The sequence below is a fragment of the Thermobia domestica genome, chromosome 6, assembly GCF_964235325.1.
Source record: "Thermobia domestica chromosome 6, izTheDome1.hap1.1, whole genome shotgun sequence".
Taxonomy (NCBI): Eukaryota; Metazoa; Arthropoda; class Insecta; order Zygentoma; family Lepismatidae; genus Thermobia; species Thermobia domestica.
In genome coordinates, this window is record NC_137459.1 from 97857966 (window position 1) to 97870616 (window position 12651).

Consider the following 12651-nt stretch of genomic DNA (forward strand, 5'->3'; position numbering starts at 1 on the left):
TACATAATTTCAGATATGATGAAGTATTAGTACTGCAGTTGATATCGATAAGACGAGAAGTTCAGCTTCTGTTCAAATAATAAACCGCAGGAGTTATTTCTTTTTCCTTTTGGTTTAATTGTTTTTAGGAAAGGAACTTAACATTCATCAATACTGAAATACTGAAAATTGTGAATAATTACTATCCTCACTTCTCTTACTCATGTCAGAGTTACGGTTTTATTTCCTTTTACTCCGAATCTCCTCGAAAAATAGTTCAAACCTATTATGTGTGATGAGTCAATGCATTTGTTTTGTACATTCGCTTTCGTTGTGGTTGCAATGACTTCAGGAAACGAGTGGGACGTTGGGAGGGTAGATGTCAATAGTTTTCACATCGAAGATCCAATAGTAGCCAGTCCGTTTGTAGGTTGCGTTTCAATTGAACCGTCAGGTCAGGACAAGTTCTACATATGTGCAACACGTACATTTGCACGGGGCACCACTTATCAAAATGAAATTAGTTTGCAGCATTTCAAACTGCACAGTTATATCAGACGTGTAATATGATAGTTGCTAAAATTACACGTATAGAATACAAGGACTTGCAAGTTGAATGCCACAAGCAATACAATATAGACTTAATAGAAAATAAAAATGAACATCCTATATATTTATACGAACATGTCCGCATTTTGAGAATAAAGATTTTCATGCGCATAAATTTTCCAAAATTCCACGAGTTATCCACATTTCGTCAGCTTAAGTGTGTTACCTTCCTATTATCTATCGTATTGGTAACAGTCAGTGGTGCCAGGTCCTCGCAGACAAAAATCGATTTGACGAATGCCTAATGTCCTCTATAGTTGAAAATCATCCCTACATTAGGCCTACTTGTATTCAAAGAAGGAATTGATCAAAAAGATCAAATCTACTGGAAAATATGAATGGGTAAAGTCAACATGGTACTATGTGTGTGTCCTTGATTAATCATATTGTCATACATGTCAATATATTTTTATAGTATTTGAAAAGAAAACTTGAAAGTAAATAATAAAGCTTAGATTTTCTGTCGAAATTTAATTTTCGCAACTAGTTATCCACGTGGAAGTGTGTGGGTATTTTGGCATTTCGTAATATAACAATCTGTCCTATATGTAATTATATTTCAGGCACTAGATAAAGATGAATTAGAAAAGTAAAAGTAGTAAAATTGACTAGCATTTGGAAGGTCACAAGCTTAAACAATCAGAAAAGAGATGAATTCCAGTGCTAACCACCTTGGCTGAAGTGTTCCGAAATATTGAAATATTGTATTTTGAGGACAAAATAGTGATAGTACAGAACAATGAAAGGAAAAAAAAAGAGATTGAAATTCGAAACCCTTAGATTTGATTTTGTGGAAAATTAATTTTGAACTTAAAACCAACTGAAAGAAAAATATTTACTGTTATGCACAAGTAGTGACGTCGGAATTCAAGGAGGAATATGTCATGACAAGTTGGTTCTGCTTTAACAATAACAATGCGCATTTCATTATTTCTTCTTTCCTCATTGCCCTTTTTCGAGTGAAGTACGAAGGACAATCACATGTGTGTTAATGTATTCTGTTGCTTTTCCCTGAATAAGCAGTGGAGACCAGTTAACGGTCAATACATGTCGCAGAACAGTGTGATTGCTTAACTTGCAATGTATATTATGCGTATAAACGAATGTGAAACATTGGAGAAACCGAGTTTTCAGAAGCTTCGTCAATTATCAGACACTTTGAAAACTCAAGACATAGATGTACTCATAAAATGGATTTTTTGATAGTGTTCCACGAGAAATGAACGCTCTTTCTGGGAGACCTATTATGACTAAAGTGTTGCATTTTTGTGGGAGATTATTAAAAATGACATTGTAAGAAGCTAGTTAGCAGTAAATATCAAGGCAATATTTTGAAAACTTACAGATATAGCTGTTTCGAATTGAGTCTTGTATGAATAGTAAAAAATAAACTGAAATATTAAGCTACGAAGCACTTCTGTTGTCAAAATCCAAGAAGAAGCTTCTGCGCGTGTCTCAAGGTAACTAATGAGCAAAATGCAGTTGCCAGGTTGTCAATCACGATTCGCTCAACATTTGCAGTGCAAAATAGGTGAATCAAGGAATTTCGTCGCTTCCGCTGGTGACGAAAGTGTAAGATTCCAAAAATTGAAATTTTTGAGATTTACGCCTCATAGTTATGCCGGCTAGGCTAAAGGAGACGGTGATGATGAGAAAAGAACGAAATGGTGGAATGAAGAAAATGAGAGGAAACAGCAGAACCCCGAGGAAACCCACGCATACCGTATTTGTCCACCACAAAGTTCACTTGGCGCGAGCTGGCATCGAACCAGGGACCCCATGTACCAGAGGTGAACGCTTTACCACTGAGCCACCGCGGCCCAACTGTAAAATTCCAAAACTTGCATTTTCGGTTTCAAACATGACTGTTAGACAGAGCCAAATTTGCGCTTGGGCCAACGTGGGACGTGGGCCAGGGCTTCAAATTTTGGAGTACGCAAATTTTCTCGGATCAGTTTTCTTTAATACTCCATTTCTGGAAATTTCATAAATTTATTATGTAGGCGCACATGGATATGATACGAGTTTTTTACATTTGTAAATACCCAGGTAACAAGAAACTGTTTGGCTAGAAAATGGTACTTAATATTTCGATTATTAATTTATACTCATTATTTCTCTTCTTACATTGTTTACACAGTATTCTTTTATTGTAATTAAAAGAAAATCTTTCTATTGTTGATTAACTTCCAGAACTACCTACAGTTTTCAATTCTTATTAACTCACTGAAATGTTTTATTATTCACTTCACTTTGTCAATTTTTGTACATCTGGATTATCGATATAAAGGGAGCGGCATTTTCTATGCCCCGTGCCGGCAATACTGCTAAGTACGGCCCTGCTGCTGGGTAAAGAAATCACAATTTACTATAGAATTCATTCAAAGCTTTCTGATACCTTCCTTAATTTAATTTATTTGTTCTTTAGTTGTACTAGTTTCGGGAATTTGGGCTTAAAAATATCAATTCTCTCTGTTATTGTTGCAAGAGATAAGCATGTAACACATTTGTTTGGAGCTCACCAGAAACATGTAAGGCTCATTGGGGGAGGAACGTTATGCTTGACCTATCAATTGTGGTGTGGCCTCATTTTCTATACTCCTTGTTCTCCTTATGCTCCTTACTAACAGCGTACTTCAATCATGTAGATCTATGGTGCGAGAGCAAAACCTTGCAGATTATACAGTTCTCACATATCTCCAAGCACCCTGGGAAATATTTCACAAGTACAAAAACGTTTCAGTAGTTTAATATCGAAAGTAAAACAGGAAAACAAGGAGAAGAGTAGAGTTAGAAGATATCGAATGGTAATTACGAAGTAAAAGGATGTTACTATTCTACTGCATAAGTACATATCTGCGTTAGAAGAGTAAAGGGTTACCAAGGAGCATTTTGGCCATTCAAGTACGTTATTATTTACGTACAACATTGTTTGATAAACGGCAGTGACGGCCCTACAGCTCTACAACAGGAAAATCACATTGGCAATTGCGATGAAAGTGGGTTTGTACCCCTTCTTCGTCTCAAAATCATTCCCTGGTTTTCCACCCTCCAGTGATGTTTTACTGTGAAGCCATTCTTTAAATTCTAGTATTAGCCTATATATAGGTATTGCAGGAAAACTTACCATTACATACTCATGTATCGCATATATATGTCTTGTATGCACAGTCACTTAACTTTACATACTTTATTCAACACAAAGAATTCAAGTTATTCAAGAAGTGAAAAAAATGATGTTATCAGCACTACTCAACCTATTTCTTCAATTAAAATTTCTCAATCTATTTTGTAAATAAAATTAAGTTTCTAGTTGTATGTCTATGGTACCGCCCTTTAGGCTAAACGAGACTGATGAATTAACGAAACTGAATTATGAAATAATTGGTGGAATGACAATGTGGAAGAAAAGGAAAAATCCAGAGAAACCCCATGAACACGATGTTGTTCACCACAAATATGTATGGGCAAGGATCAAACTAGGGACCTCTCGCACCATAGATGAGCGCTTTGTTACTAAGCCACCATACCGCTCCTAATTGATTCTGTAAAAATTCATTCAGTTACATATCTATTTAGATACACACTTAAAAGCTAATTTGAAAAATGAAATGAAATGAAGTTAAGTTTTACGTCCCATTATTATATCGGCTAGGCTAAGGAGATGGTGATGATGAGAAATGAATGAAATGCTAGAATGAAGAAAGTGAGAGGAAACAGGGGCACCCCCTAGAAAACCCACTCACACGGTGTTTGTCCACCCCAAAGTCCACTTGCGGTGAGCTGTGATCGAACCAAGGACCCCATGCACCAGAGCCACCGCGGGCCAAAAAGAGTAATTTAAAATAGCTGCATAAACTAAGTAATAATGAAAAGTTAACTATCTTCGTTTATAGTATATTTATTTATTTGTTTCTAAAATAGAGACACCGTAATATTTTCATGGTGCATTGAAACAAGTATGCAATCAATTTCGATCGTTTTTAAAGCAAATGAGTAATTCATTCAACCATTCATTTTCAGCACCAAGACATAGGCCAACTATTTAACGTAGACCCTGAAGTACACGTGTTCCTATCGAAAATCGAATAATGGTATCCTATGCCGAAGACGCGTTTTCCAACCATATACACACAAGGAAGCTTCAAAATATGCATGAAATTCCAAAAATCTACAGAGACTAAATTTACTGACCCCCCTGATTATTGTCCCCTTTAAATCTACTCTTCATTACTTGATAATTGACTATTCTCTACTTATCGTTATTTTATAATTTCGAATTACAAGCGTAACATTTACGACATATTTATCTGTGGTCTCGCATGTTTGTTTTCCCTGTAACATTTCAGTAATGAATCAATTTAAAATATAGTTCAAAATATCTATTCGCTTCCTAAATGATTGTAAAATAAAAGAAGTTACGTAAACATATATTAGGTATTATTAAATTCCAAATTGTAAAGTACATTAAAAAAGTGTTCTTATTTTTCCCCTTCATAATAATTTGAATATGAACGCCACAAACAAACAATGATTCGAATTTTTCTGTGGCTTCTTCTAGTCTGATACAATATGAGTCATTCTTTTGTGTGCGAAAGAGTAGCGGAACAGATCCATTCCACTTCGCCCAGGTTGAGCATGCCAGCACAGCCACAAACCTTAGGCTTCCCCCTATTTCTTCTCCTGTTACCCCGTCTACCGACCGAAATGGCTTGTTTTCTCAGTCACGAGAAGTGCGTGACAACATCGTACATAAGGCTAAGTGTTTGAGGAGCTGCTCTGTGAGGCAGGCTATCACCAAAGACAACCAAACCAGAACACGTGAAAAGAGAGTAACAACAAGCATCGTGATCTTACACTATGTTGTCAAATCTCTCATAGACATCAATCACTGTTGCAAACTTCTTATTAAACTAACTACTTTTTCTTCGGTCACTCCTGATTCGTATACAGGAATTAATATCCATACACCTATTTTTTTATTAATTATTTTTCTTCGTATTCATTGGAAAGGCACGTATCCTTGTGACTGCGTTATAGAGTCGCCTTGGTAAAGGGTTATTATATCTATGCACTAGGTTATTTATTATCAACTGGTTTTCCTTTACTTCAGCTTTCAAGTAGTGGCACATTTTTTCTCCTGATCATATTTGCCTATTATCTACAGAAAGTAAAATCGCTTTATTTATTAAAATATCTATGAGTTTGTCTGTTACAATTTGATCGTTTCTGGCTGTATGCTGCAGCACACTATATCTAGCGTAAACAAACGCTATCACTACGTAGGTGATTTCTAAATCACGTACTTCTAACTAATGTTGTGAAATAAGGGGAGTAATAGCAGCTTTAATACAATGTAACTACACACATTTCATTTACCTAATATTGCGATTGAGTTTTCTTAAATCGGCTTCTTGCTTAAGTTCAATATTTCGAAATTACCAAGATAGAAGGATTTATGCAGGAAAGAATAGCAATATCTTTCGCTTGCTATTCGTCAGATTGTCTAATCAAAATATGTTTTGGTATAAACGTGTTCTACAAATACAATATTCTTTGTGTCCACGCGCCAACATTATACCCGTTTTACTTTGAAGTTAAAATGTCTTGGTGATTGCCTAACCACTTTCTGGCTTGTATCTTCTAGATTAGAAAGGTATTTTTCCACACATGTTAAATTTTGTGTATGTATTTTGGTTGATGTAAGAAATCATTTCCGAACTTACTGACAAACATTTTGACACTTTACGTACACGAAAATATGCATTTCTTCTGATTCAGTAAAGCTTCATATAAGAAATATAATTCCATGTTCTAAAACAGTCAGCAAGTTGATTTATTATTATTATTATTATTATTATTATTATTATTATTATTATTATTATTATTATTATTATTATTATTATTATTAAGTTCTACAATTATACAAAGAGACTAAGGAAGTCGATGGTTATAATGGCATAAATGGTGGGATGAAGAAAGCAGAAAGAAACGGGGGTATCGTAAGAAAACACACGCACATAGTAGTTTTTATCAACCACAGAAGTCCACTTCGAACGAACTGGGATCGATCGAAGGACCCCACACATCAGCGTTCAGCGCGCTACCTCTGAGTCACTGAGAACCCCGCAAATTGAATTATTTCGATGTCTTTTAACATGTGTTCTGTAAGTAAAATATTAAATATACTTTTAATCTATTTATTTTATTTTCAGGATACGGAAAGTTCGGAAACGGCGTTCAACACGCCACATCGAAAAGGTTTCTGTGTGTAAGGTGTCTAGAAAACAAGCCAGGCTGAGGCTGCTACTGCAGACTGTTCCACGAACAAGGCTGTTGTTGCAAAGAACACGGTATGTCTGTTTACGTTAAGTACTCCCTTTGATGATTCTTTATAACGATTTTAGAAAATAAACAAAGAGATGAGGTATTTACTTGTGCTAATCTGCATGCCCAGAGTTAATACATACTGAGAGGTTTCTGTACTTGAGCATACTTCAAGTGAAATGGTAAATAAATATGAACATATGAGGAAAGACTCTTAAAAATATGTCTCTTACCTAATCCCTTATTACTTAAGAACCTGATTTATAACATAACGTATCGACACTTTCCCGTAAAAGTGTATCAATTATAAACATATATCTTAGAGTCAAATTCAGTCTTTTAGAAAATTTTAAACTTTTTTTCATGCACCAAGTCTTATCTAAATTTCTTTCATGCGTTGAACACTGCATGGACCAAATGGTGATTTTAGTTAAACAATCTGCACCATTGCTTTTTTTTTTGTTTAATTCTATAAGTTTCTATTTTATTCAGGGTAATGTATCACACGAATCACAAACGCAGTCTGTCCATCGAGTGTATTTTGCAACAAACTGGAGTACTCATCGAAGGGACATTAGAAAGAATTAAAAGAACAGTTTTCAATTATCTTCCTACGGAAGATAGTCGCTTGCGCAACGTTTCTGGTGATAGTCTTTCCCCATTATCACATTACTATTGCTCTGTGTGCCATTAATCATTGTTGATTTCAAGACTTTTTTTCCCGGAAGGAAATATGAACCTTTCAGGCAATTGTAGGTGTATTTCCTGTGAGTATTCTTGCTTCAGCATATTTAGTAAGTCCAGTTGGATGAGGATAAATTGTTTTTCTATTTAAAAAGGAAAATTCCGCATTGGGCATCCCCTGAATTAAATACTGTTAATATTATTTTCTTCCTTTGACCTACTACTTAGACCACTGTAGCTCAGTGGTAGAGCGTTCACCTCTGGTGCATGGGATCTTCTACATGCATACAATTTGAACTACTCACCAACTACCTTTATAAAAATTGTTGCGGAAGTACCGCAGGATTCTGAAATATGGATTTTTGGAGAGGGCACATACCAGTTCCTAAGTGAAGTCTTGACCCGGCTACGGTACGACCCATAGTTTTGGAGCTATGGACCTTTAAAGTTCATTTTTTTCATGTTTTCCGCAGCCTGTAACTCCAAAAGGAAGTATTTGTGTACCCAAGTTGATCTATACTTTTTGTCTTATCTTGGTGTCAGGAATCACCTCCCAAACGTTGTCGGTGTTGTTTTGAAACATCCTGTATACAGAATTAATTATAATGTCAGCAATATGTGGTGTTCATTGGGCAAAACACTCCGAACAATAAAGATTCATCTTAGACTGGAGAAACGGTTATCCTTCGTTTTTCATTATCATTTTCATATCAGGCTATGAAACTAACGCCTGCGAGATATACAACCCCTGTATACAAATATGTGAAGTTGGAATGTATAACTCGCAGAATATGATGCTTTTCAAAATTTTAATACTTGCAGTGTACCCCTAAAAATGTAATGAACAAACAACGACCATTTAAAAAAATTATATTCAATTAAAACTGAAAGATGTACACAAAATTTGCAGCCGATCAGTGAAAACGGTGTCTTTCTAGAGCTTGTGGTTTCCGAGATATCATTTTCAAAAAATTGACCAAAAACGTATAAACTTTTCTTGACCACAAACATTAAACCAAGAATTTTAATATATAGACCAGCTGAACCTGCGCTCTCTACATAGTGCATCATTCACATATGAGCATGAATCTCCTTGTCATTCCTCACATCTGTACATGTCCCTTTACAGATGTAAGTGAAAGACGTCTTGATTTTTAAAAAAATCGGCAAGGAGCACCATAAAGGGAATATTTTTTTCGATTATTTTTTTTTCAATATCTCGCACCGTTTGTAAGATTTGAGTCTACTTCCGGTTGAAGTTTCTAATTCATGTATGACCAGTGTTTTTTTCTTGCATGCAGTATGTAATAAGCAAACACATTACATATACAATTAATTATAATGTCAATGATATATGGCGTCCATTGAGCAAAACGCTCCAAACAATAAAGATTCATCTCAGACTGGAGAAATGGTTATCTTTCGTTTTTCATCATAATTTGGCTACGAAACAAACGCCTAAGGGATATACAACCCCTGTATACAACTATGTGGTGTTGGAATATATAACTCGTACTATATCACCCTTTACTTAAATAAAAATCAACACTTTCAGTGTACCCTTAAAAATGCAATAAAGAAATAATGGTCATATTTTTTAAATATTTAATTAGAACTGGACAATCTACACAAAATTTGGAATTGACCAACGAAAACGTGCACGTTTGTAGCACTTGTGGTTTTCGAGATCTCATTGTCGAAAGGACTGGAGACAAACACATAAACTTTTCTTTGGAGACAAACATACAAACCTAGTATTTTAATATATAGACAATGTGTGTTTGTGTGTCATCAGAATTTTGCATAGAAAGGAGTGACCTGGAGCCATCAAGTTCGATACACAGATAGAACTTCACCAGATGTAATTCTGTACGAAGCCCCGAGATTTTGGCTCGGGGAGATCGCATTTGGAGGTGAATGTGTGTGTAAACGTATGTAAGTTTCTGTGGTAAAAACGCTTTGTATATGCAACTCTCATGACGGACTTACATAACAGCAGAGGTTAAACACCGGAGAATGGAGTATTTTTTTCTTTTATTCGATATTCTGAATTAAGAGCAATGACAGGTGTATACTCTTTTCATCCAGGGTCTGAATTAAATGGATGCTTATTGCTAATAATTAAAATATAACTTGGATGAAATAGATGGATTTTTAGTTGAAATGGAATAACGTTATTTCAATATACAAATATAGCCTTTTGAAACTTACTTCTCAGGGAACAAAGAGGTACAAGGCAATGGCAAATTGGCAATATTTCGAGTTAAATGTTTTGACCTTAAACTTTGTGTCTGCTCAAAACTTGTTCCGAATCAGTAGAGCGTAGATTGGTCTCTTCCGTTCAGTGTTAATCGTGCTGTTAAAAAGTTCGGTTGATTAAAAGAGAAAGAAGAAAAACTTGCAGAAGAATACAGGTACACACCTTCTGGTTTGATTGCTGGCTATTCATACTAAATTCTCGAGTGAATTGTATATTGTGAGATTCATCTGTTTGGTTATGTAACTCCTACTCAATGGATTTGCAGAACAAACATGGCGGACTTGATTCCTCCATTTATATTGCGAAAACTGACATTGGGTATGAAACAAGTATTGGATATATTTATTAAGAAATTAGTTATCTTAAAGAATCTCAAAGTCGTTCAGTCGAAATATGAATTATTTAAAATATATGCCATGTGTGTATTTGACATTTGAACATATCATTGAAGAAAACAGTAGCATTATTTGTTTGAAAATGTGACAATTTATACTTGACATTCTAGAAATGACTTTAGTTCATTAAGAAACATCAATACTCGTACACGTGCTTCACTAGTTCATTCTCCTTCCCCTTAGAGTAATGATGAGGAAGTTTCTTGATTACCTAAGCCTGTCAACATTGTATTACATTTTTCATGACACGTTCTCCTCGTGTTGTTCTCACTGTCAGTTGCCAACTAGAAAAGAAGCTTCTTGTGTACTTTGTGCACGGAAATATATATATATATATATATATATATATATATATATATATATATATATATATATATATATATATATATATACATATATATATATATATATATCTGCCGTAACCAGATTTGCCGTAAAGTGCCTAGGTTTCCTACTCCAATCTAGGACGCTATAGTAATGGAAGAGAACTACAATATTTAAGTACCCAGACAAAAGTATTTCAGAGTGAAACAACATTATTTTAAGTTTCTTTGTGCTTCTCTCTCCGACTTGATATTTCGACTTTATTTAGGGTCTATATAAGCTACTGGGTACGAGGAAATTAGCAGAAGTACAGTCTCATGATGATACATACTTTTTATTTGACCTTTTATTACCGTTCATTTTCATGTCAATGCTCTGTGACCATGCCCACATTTATAACCGATAATACTGGGCAAGTCCTCAAAACCCCAAGGAAAAGTTAAAAAAACTTCTTTAATCTTTAAGAAGACCGTTAAAAATTAATAATGTTAGAATAAATACGAAAGATTCTGGATGGACCCCTTATTTATTTCTGTACTATTTATAACACTACTAAAATGAAATATTTCGATTTAACGTCCCACGATTATGCCCTTTAAGCTAAGAGCGACGATGATTAAAGCAAGTGAATGATGATAGAAGAATTGGTGGAATGAGAAAGTGGGAAAATGGGAGTACCCCGAGGAAAACCCACGAGCACATGTTGTCCACCACAAACTTACTTGTCCGGGGATCGAACCAGGAACTTCACGCACCAGAGGTAAGAGCTCTACCACTGAGCTACCCTATAACACTACTCCTTCAGTAGCAAGAGCGAGGGATAGTGGGTCTTGGCTCTACGTACCAAGCAGCTTAACTTTGAACGAGGAATGAGTGTATGATTCATCATAGTGGAGTACTCGTGCACGTGGCCCCTTGTCTCTTTTCACCACGTGGGAAGACGCTTGTCGAGGGCTGTCAAGAGTCTGTCTGTGACGTCTTAATTGTTTATCTAATTCTAAGTAAACGAGATGACAAGACATAAGGAACAAGCAGAGCAGATCGACGTTAAACAAATTCAGTGATGGCAGTTAAACAAGAACATCTATAGTATAGTCGTTGATTTTGTAGCATCAACAAGAACATCGATAGTATACGCGTACTTTTCGCAAATTCATTACTATTCGTACACAACCAACACTTTTCTACATCCTTGTCCCTGCTCTGACGTCATACATCGACCAGCTGGAAATGTATTTGTTATACAACCTCGTGGTATCATATTATCTACAGAATAGACGGTATTGCACAGTGTGTATGTATATACATTGTAAAACCGGATTCGGTTCGTCTTTCAACTAAAAATTTGTTTGTGTATTTTGTGTATCTTTGTTGTTTTATTCTTGCCTTTGGAGAGGAATAAGGTAATAGTTGTCGAAGCGTTAGGGAAGAAGATCAGAGGAGGGATGGAGAGGAGAGGAGGGATGGAGAGGAGAGGAGTATAAGTTAAGTTTCCGTGAGTCATGCTCGGGGTCGGTTTTAAAATCTGTGCACTGTATAACATTTTTACTTCATATTACTCTAATAGACCTCCTGCAGACTTATACCTACCATTTCACTATTTCAATACTAAAATACTATTAAAACCACCGTTTAGAGAAGAGTGTAGAGAAAATGTGGGTCATTGATAGACCGCTCATCTTTGGTGTGACGCATCTCTGATTCGATATTGGGTTTGTGATTTCCGTGGGTTTTTTATTCCGCTGCATTTCCCAGAAAATCGTTCATTTAAAATTATCTTTCTACTCATTTAATTCATGGTATTTATTCAGGAAATTTAATTTTGAATAGTTATGGATCTTATTTCAAGTAATTGATTCGTTTCATTTGATATTTGGGTACAAAGTATAGTCCACATTAAAAAAAAAAGGTTCTAATATTGAACCACTCGAACGATATTTCGAGGAGGTTCTAGTCCATTCATATGATTTCATAATGAGGATGATGATTTTTAGTTTCTTTTCTCTTTAGTTCAGAAAGTTATATGGATGATAAATTATAGAAATGGAATGAATGAATTAATTAAGAAATTTA

The 12651-nt window shown here is 35.2% G+C and overlaps 1 protein-coding gene across 2 annotated transcripts in view; it reads left to right on the forward strand.

Moving 5' to 3' along the window:
- LOC145688115 (solute carrier family 41 member 1) overlaps nt 1-12651 on the forward strand; it is a 227352-nt gene that overhangs the window by 88373 nt on the left and 126328 nt on the right. For both annotated transcript variants that reach the window (XM_081761870.1, XM_081761869.1), the window contains exon 2: nt 6804-6941. The gene's annotated coding sequence lies outside the window, so the exon portion shown is untranslated. The remainder of the gene's footprint in view (nt 1-6803; nt 6942-12651) is intronic.